Genomic DNA, 13,717 nt, shown 5'->3' on the forward strand with positions numbered 1-13,717 from the left:
GTTTACTCAGCTGAAAATTCTAAAAATAGCAATTGCTACAAAGTTTAACATTTTAGACTTCGGTTAAATATCCTGTATTGCAAAAGTCGCCCCCTCCCCCCAAAAAAAAATAAAATAAAAAAAATAAAAGGCACACCCACACTAACGTACAGCCACTTGAAATTTGACCGTCGTTTTATTCTTGTGCACGCATATTGGGTATTATGCACATTTCGAGTAAAAAGAGATGTACACTTTTACTTTGGTTCCCTTTCGCGGAAAGTCTGGGCCCTTTGCAATTTTAGAGCACCTCACCACCCCATCCTCAACGCTTCACCTGATCAGGCAAGGTGCACCAACATAAAATCAAACATGCAGAATAATTCTTATCTATACAGTAGTTATCGGAATATTTCACAAAAGGTCGTGGGTTCGACCCCCGGCCATGTCGTACCAAAGCCTTACAAAAATGGTACTAATAGCTGCTAACAGCTGCCTCGCTTGGCGCCAAGCATTAAGAGGTTAGTGTTAAGACTGGTCGGCCTGGTGTCAGGATAATGTGACTGCGTGGGACATCACGTTGTAGCACTAAACGGTATCTGGCATGGTCCCTGCGACCACAGGCACCGCATTGGATGGAAAATTCAACCCTCTGCGATAGAATGGAATCATAAGCATGTAAATATTTTTTATGTTCGCAAGACTGAGAGACTGCGTCAATAAAATATTTGCATAACAAACATGAAATAATTATACTGCAATAGGTCAGTTGTCCCATACCTACAATCTTAATTAACTTGTATACACTGGTGTCAGGCAGCCCTAACTTATGAATTTATATTATATTATATTATATTATATTATATTATATTATATTATATTATATTACATTACATTATATTATATTACATTATATTATATTATTTTTCATATTATATTATATTATATTATATTATATTATATTATATTATATTATATTATATTATATTATATTGTGTTGTGTTGTGTTGTGTTGCGTTGCGTTGCGTTACATTACATTACATTACATTATATTATACATACAATATTCACAAGAAAACGTTTCCTTCTTTAAAAATTAGAACGATAATGCAAAACATATTTCAGTTCTAAGAGGCACATTATGACAATAACCTAAAATCGGAACAGTATGATGAATTGCCCTTTTTGCATATTGTAACAAAATATTGCATCAAATTATTATAATTTTCAATATGGTGTATTCGTTAATTTGTTTCATGGGACAATCTAGGCACATAACTAAAGTAACTAATTTATTTTTCGTTTGAAGAGATTCATAAATAAAAAATACTTAACTTCCTTATAATACATACGTTACAACTAGACAACAAATTAAAACATTTAGAAATTTAAAGTTTTCTCCAACAATCCATGAGTATATATTTCTTCATAAGATACAAATACAATGAAATAGAAAATGATATTCATCTTCTAGAATTTATCAAAACTAACATTCAGATTCAATTTCCAGTCTGACATTATATTTATCAGATTCGATTTCGAACCTGACATTCCATCTATCAGATTCAATTCCCAATCCAATATTCCATCTACCTTATTAAACTCACAGTCTGACATTCCATTTATCAGATTCAATTTCCAATCTGACTTTCCATTTATCAGATTCAATTCCCAATCCGATATTCCATTTATCAGATTAAATTCTCAGTCTGACATTCCATCTGTCAGTTTAATTTCCAATCTGTGTGATTTAACCACTATTTAGTTATCATCATATCATTTTAATTCATCCATTTTGTTGCACACCTACCCACCCTAAAACAGCTAATAAAATTTATTTAACTCTAACGTTATTACAAAAAATGAATGCCAAATGAAATCGTGGAAATGACAGTGGTAACGACATAACAAGTGAGACCACACATACACGCAAAAAGCAATGGAAAATGGACCATGAAAGAACTTTTTTGTGTGCCAAAGCCTATTCTGAGAATTACCAAGCAGGTGCTCCAACAATGTTGACTCTGAACTTAATCTCAAACCCAACAATAAAAAAAACTGATGCTCCAGAAGGCCTGACTTAGGCGGACATATCATTCATGACACCGTTGCAAATAATTATAAATATACTTTGGGACAGCTTATCCACATCTCTAGTGTTAAAACTGTACCGCCAAATGATAATCAAATGAAACTTTTGAGTGCTATCTAAACCTTTATACAAAGGCAAGATCCGTCATTTTTGCTAATTGTACCAATTAAAATCGAGATCTCCAACAAAATGATCTAATAGCATTGGTAGATCTAACGCCTAACAACATTTCCTGGTTCACTATAGTTCAAACATCCACGTAATAATGTGAATGAAAACGAGCGTTTTCTTTTTATCTAATGATCTCATGATCATACATTCTTGAAATGTTCATCCTCATTTGTTTGTTCATTCTTATATTTCGGTTTTCTCACATTCATCTCTTTTCTTCCATTTTCCATTATTGTTCATGTATTTATTCGTTCGTTCGCATTCTTAAATGTTGGACGTCTGTTTGTTCGTTTATTTGCTTGTGCATTCCTTTTAAAATTCATGTTATGTTAAAGAATAACTGGTGAAAATGCAGATTGGTTTAATTATGTCCTCAATGGCAGTCTAAGTTAAAATAATTCAAAAGAAGCACATAGTGATAATTAAATTGGCACTTCCTTAGTGGAATTTTCATGCATAAAGGATCCGGAGTTCATAAAATATAGACTGTGTATATGCACCGAACTTCATTTTTTGTCAGCATTTACAGCTCCCATCGGTTTCGTTTCACTTCGTTTTTTTCCTTCTTCCACAGGCCCTGCTTGGTTATTCATTGCATTACGATCAACACATAAGGAGAACTGGTGACTCAAGTTACTGTAGGGCATGATTTTATGTACCACAGTAAATATAGATCAAAGAAAACAATAATTTTAGCGATCGAAGTCCTAAATAAATAATACAAAGCTGCAAAAAATGTCGATTCTGAATGAACATTATTTACTTCAGATTTATCTTTTTTTACAAGTTATATTGTAGGAGCAGCCGCCATATACACAAGCATGTACAATAAACATTTGATACCAGAGGAAGCCTGCTACACTGAATTAAACGGAGATCAATATATTAAGTTTTACAATGAACAGATATGCGCCAGGTTTGTATGTGTCGCGTTTCTATTTTATATCAAGTTCACTGGTATTACATCAATGCATTTAGAGAGTGGGAAGAAGATGGCTGCCATTAATGTACAAGACCACGTTATATTTATCTGGAACACTGAGGACTGAGAAGAAGGCTCCACTGTTCACTTCATTACATCTCAATACCATAACCCCGCTCTTCTTCAAATTGTTTTTTTTTTTATTATGACACACCGAAAGATAAAATAAATGGCAAGCTACCGTTACCTGAAACTTACGATCTTTGAACTAGCGATAGGAGTATATAGAACTGCTCAAGAAGAGATTACAGAGAACAATACAAACATACCTGGACGAAAAATGAGTTGCAATGAAAAAACACCATACTACGATACTTCCTCTCCTTTACAAACCTGTAAATTGGATGTTATCAGATCAAAAATGTGTCTCGTTATTCCCTTCACTCTGAGTAACTCATCAATATGTTTCAAAGTTCCTACTTTACGTTTGTAACGAATAATTCGGCTAGCAATCGTTTGATCAAGCCCTAAAACGCCTGTCAGATATCTTTCTGTGCATCTGTTTATGTCTGCCATGTTGTTGACTGGTTTGACGTTGCCCTGACGACTAATAGTATAAACAGTGACGTCATGACGTCGATCTGAAAGCATGTTTTTCATTTCCAGGACATATATATTACATGCTGCTCACATACCCTATATGGGGTCTTTTAGTTTAATACACAAGACAAAACCCACGCAACAAGCACAGCTACGATAAAGCTAACTCACGGACGATTTGCCTTACCATGACAGTACAACCGTTAGTATATCATACTTCATATTTGCCTTCTGTTGGAGCGCCGTTCACCAAAGAGCAAACAGGCGCCGAAAATATATTCGTTCATTACGTGGAGAAATGTTATCCGGTGTCCGTGAAGTGTCGCAAAAGGAATAGTATCTCCGTACACGTTCTAATGTTATGCAATGCAAGGAAAGTGTCTTAGAAAATCGTATCTCAAGACACGTTCCTGTGTTATGCAGTGCTAGTGAATGTCGCAGGAGGAGTCCCATCTCCATACACAATCCAGTGTTATGCAATGTTAGTCAAATATCGCAGGATGGATTGTATCTCAATAGATGTTGCTATGTTTACAATGCTAATGAAGTGTCGTAGAAGGAATCGTGTCTCAATACACATTCCTATGTTGCAATATATTCTAACATACCAAAATCATCCGTAAAAAAGTATGATGATTTATTGCACCAAGATAAGCGTCAATGCCTATTATCTGTTAAGAATATACAGATTTTAAGATTTAGCTGAATCTAACTTAATTCTCTCTCTCTCTCTCTCTCTCTCTCTCTCCAGTATTCATTGTTCATTTTGAAAATGTGGATATACAACTCATTCTTCATCCAACCTAATATTCTCTCCCAGCTCCCCCATCCCCCACCCCCACAACCTTCAATACATATCTAAATACATATATTCCTAAATACAGACAAGAAATTCTAAAGATGTGGTCTTTGATTTGAAGCTTGTTTGTAATAACGGTTCTATATTAAGAAAATGTTGACAATGTACTTTTTGTAATGTGTCAGTTACAAGGGAATGTTTCAAAATCATCCTATGAACGACGAGAAATTTGGCCTGACAGTAAAGGGATGAGCATCCATTCAATGAAACATTATATTAGGCAACTGTTTGAAGTAGTTTGTTCAGAACACGTACGTTATCTTACAAAGAGTGTTGTGGCAATATCACGTTTCAAAATATACACGTAAAGAGAACAAGGCCTGCAATCTTCATCCATTTTAGGAAAGAAATCCAATCGCCACATGTTCGAACTTTTGGTTTAAAATGAGTTTTATCATATTATCCATATTTATAATCCAGCAATAACTAAGATTAGGCACGAAGTGATTATTTAGCACAAGAAAATTCGTTGCAAGGAGAAACACTCCAGAAATTGTAAAACAAACCCCTCTGTCTCGTCTAATCTTGATATTTTTGAGTCAATCTGAACAAGATTTACGAGTATACTTAGATATCATCCGACGTTTCTGCTAATGGGTTAATGCATTTTTATTAGATGTATACTCTAACAGACTCTAAAACCACCCGAATTGTGTACCGGAATGTTGTTCTATATGTATAACTGAAAGATTTTCACATCCATCACATGAAATAAGACGCCTACGCCAACCGGAAACGTTTAATCTGAGACGTCAATGTCAGGTACGTGCTTCCACTTTGTGTCATAAGGTGTCTAACATGAACACTGTTATCCGTGTTGGAATACCAATAATCAGGACAATATAGTGTTGCGAACGAAGCAGCGATTGCTGGGCCACCTTTGCCGAACTTTTAACTACCGATAGTCCAAACGGATTCCGTTTGTCGAGATCTGTTTTGTTATGTATACCCGCCAAGGTACATTCCCCACTAACGGTGGAAGGATTCAACCGAGGATGGCATGCAATGCCGACCAAGGTACAGGTCCCGCAGACGGTGGAATATTCAACTGAGGATGGAATACAGATCGACAAGATTCGATTTGACCGGAACAACGTCACACGGTCGAACCTAGGCTGGAGAGCAGCGACTAAATCCCGAGTACAGAGATTACAGCGGCGGTTGCGGATGTAACCGAAGTTCACCGTCTGGTGAAACGCAACAGAAGGCAACGCACCAAATTATGAACGAAATTCCAATCAATAGTGGAGAAAAACTGATAAGAGAGGCGAGTGCTAATTAAGATATTTTCAGAGTTTATGTGGTTTCCGTACGATTGTTAATCTACTCAAGATTGGTATAACAATCTCCAAGTATTTATCAAATTAGCTGAATAATTTATGTCACGAATAACGTTTAGTCGGTTTTAACGGTTTAAGATGTCCTTGAAATTTATCTCAGAATGATTTACTTAAAATCATTTGCAAACTTAATCCTCTTAATACAGCATAGGACATTTAAAATGATTTTGCCCGTTTGAGATTTATTGACTGCCAATAAAAGTTTCTCCAAATTTAAAATATCCAGACGATTGCGTGCCGAATTAAGGTTTAAACTGTTCTTGGGCACACGTTTGTACAACTGATGTAGAGTTGTTTAGGGTATTCTTAAAATGTATTCCCGATATTTCAATAGTTCACAAGCAAGGAATATTTACCATTCAGAGTTAGCTCAGTAAATTTAACAGTACATGGACAAAATGTAATTTAACTGCCATCCGATGGTAACATGTAACAATAGTCCCTCGAAGAAACCAACGCTCTAGTGGTTGAACAGAGGAATCCAGACTATGTCCGTTTCTTCCTTTAAGTGTTATAAATGATGAATACTGAAATCATTACTGATAAATACTGGAGAAACTCCTTTAAACCAGATTTGGAAACAAACTATTTTATAACGTGTTCAAGTTAACATCTTCACAAGATCCTGATATCAAATTTGGAATTTTATTGAAACAAATTTTCTCACCCCTGCGACAGAGGAATGTACCTGTTTAGCTAACCTTACTTTTCCTATCTCAGTCAGGTTATCTCAGACCTTTAGTCTCAGTCATTGTGTCCACGCAATAGGAACTACTTTTAAAAAGAAAACCTTGATGTCTTCTGCTGTGCCTGACGGAGTTGATATAAAATCCAACAACAACAACAACAGCAGATATATAACAAAATAAAAATTCACTCATAAATCAACTTAAGGTCTCTCAAACTTTATAACACCATACAAAACATTTTGACACACACACGCACGCACGCACACGCACACACACACACACACACACACACACTACGTCGAGCTATCTGACAGGGCTCTGGACATACAGGCAATACACTTAAATGGCCGCACAAAACCAAACTCTCAAGTGCTACTGCAAAACCAGAAATGTGTTATGTCAAACTGACTTCTTCCAACTTTGTCAAACACCGACAATCCGCCGCGGTTGAAACAAATATAGTTGTGCGATTGCAAATGAAAACTCTTGCATTACCAACCATAGTGTTCATTCCTCAGTCCACGTTATTCCACAAAATGACTTCCATGTAGCGTATCACTGCACTAATGATAGCAACATTTGCCATGTTTCGAGCACAAAAAATATAAATTTCCAAGAAAGTCACGAATTAGAAACTTCCTGATGTCAATAAACACTTCGTTACAACTATGCCCAGGATGCAGGGGCGGGAAGTCGCGGGTTCGACTCCGTTCGAGTCATAAAAAGACTTATAAAAATGGTACTAACAGCTGCCTCGCTAAGCGCTCATCATTACGAGGTTAATGTTAGGACTGGTGTACTTAGTGTTAACATGTCACCCTATTCCCCTCATTAACATATTCGTCTGAATGTGCTGTATTTGCAAAAAGTAAAGTACGTGGCTCGAGACGCTCATTGCGCAATACTTCCAACACATAATTATACATATTTTTCCCCTTTTCTAAGAGCGGCATATATATATCTCAATTCTACATTGATAATTCAGATTTTCATAAAATAGTTTTTATTTTAAAAAAACATAAGAAGAAATCTCATGACTGATTCAAGGTATACGTGAAATAATATATTTCTATACACGTGAAAGTGCATCTGCTATTAAAATGTCTTTTCCCTTGATGTGCCTGATGTCAATATTATATTCCTGCAATAACAAACTCTTCCTTAATAAACTCTGATTTTTTTTTTCATCATGCCGATGTAAGTAAGGGAGTTATGATCACTAAACACAATAATCGGAGAAGGAGCTGAACTAATGTAAACTTCAAAGTGTTGTGATGTTAATATCAAAGCCAAACATTCCTGCTCCCTTGTGGAATAATTTATCTGGTGCTTATTTAATTTCTTAGAAAAATAAAACACTGGATGATCAACACTATTTTTATCTTCTTGAATCAGTACTGCCCCAACCCCAACATCACGTGCATCAACAGGCAGTTTGATTGACTGGCTGAAATTTGGAGCTGTAAGAACTGGTGCACTCTTAAAAATGGGTTTTAACTTATCAAAAGTCTCCTGGCATTTTTTCAGACCAATGAAACTTGTTTGTCTTGCTCAATAAATTAGTCACGGGTTCAGCAATTATGGAAACACTGGAACAAAATTTGCGATAGTATCCAGCCATACCTAAAAATCGCATCAGTTGCTTTTTACTGATAGGCAAGGGGAATTCAAATATAAATTTGACCTTAGCATCTATAGGTTTAACTTATCCATGTCCCACGATATGTCCTATAAATGTTACACAAGCACGGCAGAACTCACTTTTGGATAACTTAATTGTTAAACTTGCATCAGTGAGTCTGTCAACGAATTTCGGAATTGTCTCTAAATGTTCTTTCCAGGTGTCGTTGTAGATGACGACATCATCGATGTAAGGATCACAATTATATAGACTAGATGTAATCATGTCCATTAAACGTTGAAAAGTACTTGGTGAACATTTCATCCCAAACGGCATTACTTTATATTGATAAAGTCCATCTGGAGTCACGAATGCCGAAATTTCCTTTGCGCTTTCCGTCAGTGGAATTGGCCAAAATTCTTTCAGAAGGTCGAATTTGGTGACATACTTTGCATTTCCAATTTTATCAATGCAGTCATCGATACTTGGTAATGGAAATGAACCTGTTTTAGTCACACTGTTCACCTTTCTATAATCAGTGCACATGCAGAAAGTATTATCTGGTTTCGGAACAAGCATACATGGTGAACTCCAGTCACTTTTATTGGGCTCTATGAAATCATTCACCAGCAAATACTGAATTTCTTTTTTGAAGTATTCCCGTTTTAGAGGGTTCATCCTGTACGGGTGTTGTTTAACAGGTATGGAATTTACAATTTGAGCGTCATGGTAGATTTTGTTTGTTCTTGTATGATCATCTGGAAATAAGCGCTCATATTCAAATAATAACTGTTTAAGTTCATTTCTTTATTGTTGTTGCAAATGTGAAAGTTTCTGGTCTAGATTATTCACAATTTCTGAATTCAAAAGATTTGTTACTCCAAAATCAATAGAGTATCATTTACTTTATTTTTAATTGTGTAAGGATCACAATACTTGGCATGAAGGGATTCTGTTGTATGGGCAAGAGAGCCAAAACTCTATCACCAGGCTGAGAACTCCTTTCCTTTGCATTTTTATCATACCTTAATTTCATTTTTGACTGAGTAGAGTTCAGATTAGTTCTTGCAAACTCACAAGCCTTTGACAACTTATAATTAAAATTGGAAACATAATCGAGAAGATTAATTTCAGTATCTTCATTAGAAAGAAGTTTCTCTTTTAACAACATCAGTGGTCCACGCACAGTATGTCCAAAATCTAGGTCAAAGGGACAAAATCCTAAAGATTCTTGAACTAATTTCCTAACAGCAAACTAAATTAATGCCTTCACCCCAATCCTTACCTGTATGGAAACAATATGACTGAATAATATTTTTCAAAAGTTTTGTGAAATCTTTCTAAAGCCCCTCGGCTCTCAGGGTGATCGGCAGAATACATGCATTATTGGATGCCTAATTCGTAGATAACTTGCTGGAATATTCCAGACATAACATTTGACCATTGATTAGATTGGAGAGATTTGGGAAGGCCAAATTGAGTAAAAAAAACTTTATCAAAGCGTTTACTATTGTTTTAGTTTTAGTCTTCCTCAAAGGAATTGCCTCTGGGAATCTTACTGACGCACACATTAAGGTCAACAGGTATTGGTTACCTGACTTGGTCTTAGGGAAGGGACCGACACAATCTACCATTATTCTGCTAAATCGTTCGTCAAATGCAAGTATCTTCTGATTGGGTTTTCCTACCATTTCACAAGAATGTCAAGATCTGCAGTATTTACAAACATCACTTTCAATTTTTGGTGAATATAAGTCAGTCAAGATCTTGTGATAAGTCTTATTAATCATAAATGACCAGCCAAAGGAGTTTCATGAGCCAGACTAAGTATTTCATGTCTGTGCGATTTTGGAACAACAATTTAATAGTTCGTTGACCACTCGTCACCAGCAGGTACCTCGGGAGGTCTCAATTTTCTCATAAGAATCCCATTTTTAATGAAATAACAAACAGGTACTTCTGTGGCTTCATTTTCACTACTGGCTCCTTGAAACAAACAGGAGATCTCAGGATCTTTTTCCTGTTCGACAAGAGATTATCGTTTGTCACCCTGATTAGAATAAAGAGAATGATTAGTTAAAAGAGGATCACGGTGATCAATACCCTTTGATTGATCCAAACAAGGAGTGAAAGTGACCTCATCAAAAGCCTGACCAATACATGTGTCAGCTAAAGGAATACTTTCCTGATCAACATCATTCTCAAGAGCTTCCTTTGCTAAAACTCTAGTAACTACACAAGCTGGAGATAAATCAGGGAATTCTTTTTCAATAAAGGCTTGTCGGTTAAAAGTGGATCAACCGCAACCGTATCTCAGCGAGGTCACTGCCTTGTAATAAATGAATGCCCTCAATTGGTAAGGAGTACACTATTACAACCCTCACAGGTCCTGATGACAAATGTACACAATGAAGAGGAACATTAACAAAGCCGCACTCTACTCCCTGAATAAGAACACTCTCATTAGAAGAAGACTTCTCAGAAGAAAAGATACCTGTCAATAAAAGACTCTGAGAAGCTCCTGTGTCCCTTAAAAATTTTAACAGGGAAAGGATTGGCCGAATCACCCAAGAGTGACATAGAACCCTTCAATATGAATGGTTCATAATTTTCCATAATAAAATCAGACGGGTTTATTAGACTCAACAAATGTATTGCTTTCAATACATGACTGTGACCTTGACCTCTTAAAAATAAGAGAATTTGGAATAGGTCTGTCTTGATTCTAATGCCTATTCTTCAATTCGTAGCAATCAGAAATAACGTGTCTTTTTTTCTTGCAATAGGTACTCTCTAGGAAGAGACAAAAATTTGAATCAAGCTTATCAGAAGCTTGATTTTTAGAAGTTGTGCCAGTTTGAGTTTTAGAAGGGTTTGTATTAGGCTGAAATACTTTTCTGCCAGAAGACTGTTGAGTGGAAGTCTTATTTACAAAAGAAAATTTATGATTTAAAGAATACTCATCAGCAGCTTGAGCAGCATTTTCCAAGGTTTCGATCTGGTGCTCGTCAAGATAAGTCTTAATGTCACTATGGGCACAGTTTTTTTAACTCTTCAAATAATACAAGCTGTTTGAGACTTTCATAATCTTGTTCGACTTTCTTGGTTAAGCACCATCTATCAAATAACTGTTCTTTTTCTCTAGTAAATTTGGTATGAGTTTGTCCAGCTTCTTTTCTACAGTTTCTGAAATCTTGCCAATAAGCTTCAGGGACTAACTTATAACATAACCCCTTAAGATGCATTCCTTAACCGTATCATAGTCACCACTTTGTTGAACTGACAGTGAACGGTAAATATCACTAGCTTTACTAATCAGTACACATTGTAATAATCGAGTCCAATGCTCCCTTGGCCATTTCAAATTTTCAGCATTTTTTTCAAAATGAGGAAAATATGTCTACATCTTTTTCTCTAAAAGGGGGCACTAACCTAATATTCTTTGCAAGATCCAAGCTTAAGTTTGGATTTGAAGTATGAATGTGCTTTTCACTTGCCAGTTCCATTTCTTTTATTCTAAATTGATATTCCCTTCTCTCTCTCGTTCTTCCTTATCTAATTGCATTTGCATTTGTTCTTCTTGTAATTGCATGTTTTTCTTTCTCTCTTTCTTCCGCTTGTAAATGCATGTTCTTTTTGTAACTGTGTTTGTCTTTCTTTCTCTTTTCCTCCGATTGTAAATGCATTTGCTCTTTCTCTTTTTCCAATTTCATTTGTTCTTCTTCTTTTTCCAATTGCAACTGCGTTTGTTTTTCTCTTTCTTCTTTCTGCAGTTCCAGCTTCCTCAACTCCAATTCCATCTTGTATTTTAATTCTGATTCCTTCACTTTTAAGTCAGAGTCTGATACAGATTTACTGATCGAAACCAAAGCACTTTTATCCAAAACATTCTTTTCTACCAAGCACTGGAACACAATATTTCTTATTTCTTGTTTCGTTAACAAAGCATTTACCTCAGAATGATCGTATTTTCCGGTAAGTTTAATCAATTCATCTTTTTTGAAAAGATCTAATTGTTCCTGGGTAGGATCTGAAAGAAAGATTTCCACTTTTGATGACATTTTAGAAAAAACTTGCCGATTTCACTAAAGATTTCAAAAACTAGGGAAATTCAAATTTCAAAAAACAAAGTTTTCTGAAATATTCTAGCCAAAATTCAAAATAAGCCCAAGGACGAGCCCCCAATTCTTATGTTACGTGTTTAGACTCGAATAAACAGTAACACAAGAAAGAGTGAAAACAACAAGCTTTGAAAAATTTAACAAACTATGTCCTTGGAAATATACTGTAAAAATATAAAAAAAATAATTACACGATTTTATGAATCAAATCCAAAAATACTCCAAGAATAATCCATGAATAAAATTTTAGAAGTCCTAATAATGAAATGTTCTAACAAATTCAAGTTCGAGTCCCGATGAAGAATCCAAGATGGAAGGTGATGACCTATGCTGCATCCTGTATAGTGTGGCTATCTACAGTTCCTTGTAGAAACACCAGAAATAACACTCTAGTTTTGGAAATCCAAATAAAATTTTAAGAAATGTCTTTGTTCAAGAATTCTGTATGAGCACTCAAAAATATTTCCAGAGAAGTGAATTAATCTTTTAGAATCAAAATAATCTGAAGAAAAATTAACATATAGCTCGAAAACTGGCTGCAACTGAAGAAAATGACTTGACATTAAGTGTTTTAAGACCAGACTGAGATTATTTCTCTAAAACAATCGTATAAAAACTGAATACTGCGCAAAACAGATGCCCGGATGAGGGTCAAATGTTTATTATTCCCACAATAAAAATAAATTTTAAAAAAACTTGTTCACATGACTGTTACTAATTTTGAATTAAGGTCAGGAACTAGGTCAGCTTTATGTGTTTACAATTGAATCAGTCAAGGTGAAACTATTTTCTGAAAAAGTTTCCAAATAACGTAAACAAGATTATGTTTTAATAGGATGTAAAATAATTTTTTTTAAAGCTGACAAACAAACAATAAAATTGAAATAAATATGAATTAAATCAGATATATGTAACAAGGATTTGAAATAAAGATCTCCATTTTTGATGACATTCTAAAAAAGCTTATTGATTTTACTAAAGATTTCTAAAATGTGAAATAATATTTGGGATTTAAAATTCTGAAACTATGGGGAATTTAAATTTCACAAACAAAGTTTTCTGAAATATTTTAGCAAAATCTGCATCCCAAGGATGAGAACCAAAATTTATGTTACGAGGCTATGCTCTTAAAATAAGTAACAGAAAAAAGCGAAGACAAAAAGCTTTGTAAAATTTAACAAATAATTTACTTCCCTAAAATACAAGGTGAAAACTGAGAAAAAAGAACTTATGGCAATGCGAATTAAATCCAAAAATAATACAAGAATTAAAGACACAAGTCCTAGCAATAAAAAGTCCTGAATAAAACTCAGTTCAAGTCCC

General features: G+C 35.0%; 1 protein-coding gene across 1 annotated transcript in view; it reads right to left on the bottom strand.

Moving 5' to 3' along the window:
- The window catches only part of LOC149804595 (uncharacterized), an 11,173-nt gene extending 7,496 nt beyond the window's left edge, over positions 1-3,677 (bottom strand). The window contains exon 1 of the mRNA XM_089932864.1: positions 3,558-3,677. The gene's annotated coding sequence lies outside the window, so the exon portion shown is untranslated. The remainder of the gene's footprint in view (positions 1-3,557) is intronic.
- Between the last annotated feature and the right edge of the window lie 10,040 nt (positions 3,678-13,717).

This window comes from Sinohyriopsis cumingii, chromosome 2, assembly GCF_028554795.1.
Source record: "Sinohyriopsis cumingii isolate HCF-2022 chromosome 2, ASM2855479v2, whole genome shotgun sequence".
NCBI classification, from domain to species: Eukaryota; Metazoa; Mollusca; class Bivalvia; order Unionida; family Unionidae; genus Sinohyriopsis; species Sinohyriopsis cumingii.